Source organism: Calidris pugnax, unplaced genomic scaffold (assembly GCF_001431845.1).
Source record: "Calidris pugnax isolate Ruff unplaced genomic scaffold, ASM143184v1 scaffold70, whole genome shotgun sequence".
NCBI lineage: Eukaryota > Metazoa > Chordata > Aves > Charadriiformes > Scolopacidae > Calidris > Calidris pugnax.
Window position 1 is genome coordinate 12,319,975 of NW_015090862.1, and position 1,009 is coordinate 12,320,983.

Consider the following 1,009-nt stretch of genomic DNA (forward strand, 5'->3'; position numbering starts at 1 on the left):
GGGTCCCCGAACCTGCAACTAACTTCCCTCTCCGCGGCACCCCCCTCTCTCCCTTTCCCCTCTTCTCCCTTTCCCCGGCCTTTCCTTTTTTTTCTCCTCCTTTTCCCTTTCCGTCCGTTTTCCTTCCCTTTCCCCCCTGCCTTTCCCCGCTCCCCACCGCCCCATGCTCCCCGAAGCGCCCCTTTTCCCGCAGCCAGGCGCGGGGCCCGCCTGTCCCGACACGCACCCGAGCGGCCGGGGACGCACCCGCGGTCCCGCACCGATCCTCTCTCAGCTCCACTTTCCCCCTTTATTTTCATTATTTCCCCTCCAGCTTTTGCTATTTCCCGCACAGGTTCTTAACGCGGCGGTGTGCGCGTAGCGGCGAAAATAATAATAATAATAATAACAACAACAATCATAACAATAAAACGCCAGGAGGTAAATATGATTATCTGGGGTGCTGATCTAACCTACTCTGGGTGAAAATTAAAAAAAAAAATTAAAAAAATGTGAAAATTATAATCCCTCACCGCTTCTTTCCCTTAAATCCGAGGCGAGGGTAAAACGCTGCGAACGGAGGGATCCGCGAAACGCCGCCACCGCGGCGGGAGAAGCCGCGGCTGAACGCGGCTCCGGCTCTCGGCGGGCTCCGCTCGGGTTATTTATTTCTTCCTCTCCTCGCCTTTCCCCTCCCCGCTATTCCCTTCAAAAAAAAAAAAAAAAAAAAAAACACCAAAAAGAAAAGAAACCATCAAAAAACAACCAAACTCAAAAAACATAAACCTAATTGTTTATCCAGCCGGTGCTGCGCTCCCCGCCCGCCCCTGCCCGCCTCCCGCTCACCTCCCGTTCCCTTCTTGCCTCCTGCCCAACGAGAAACGGGCCCGGGGGTGCCCCGACCGCCCCGACGGGGCTACGGAGGGTGGGGAGAAATCTTTGCTCCATCCCCAGCCCCTCGGTGCCTTCCCCGCGGCCCGGAGCCGCTCGGGTTGGGGGCTTGGCAGGGGGGTATTTTAATCTGCCAGGG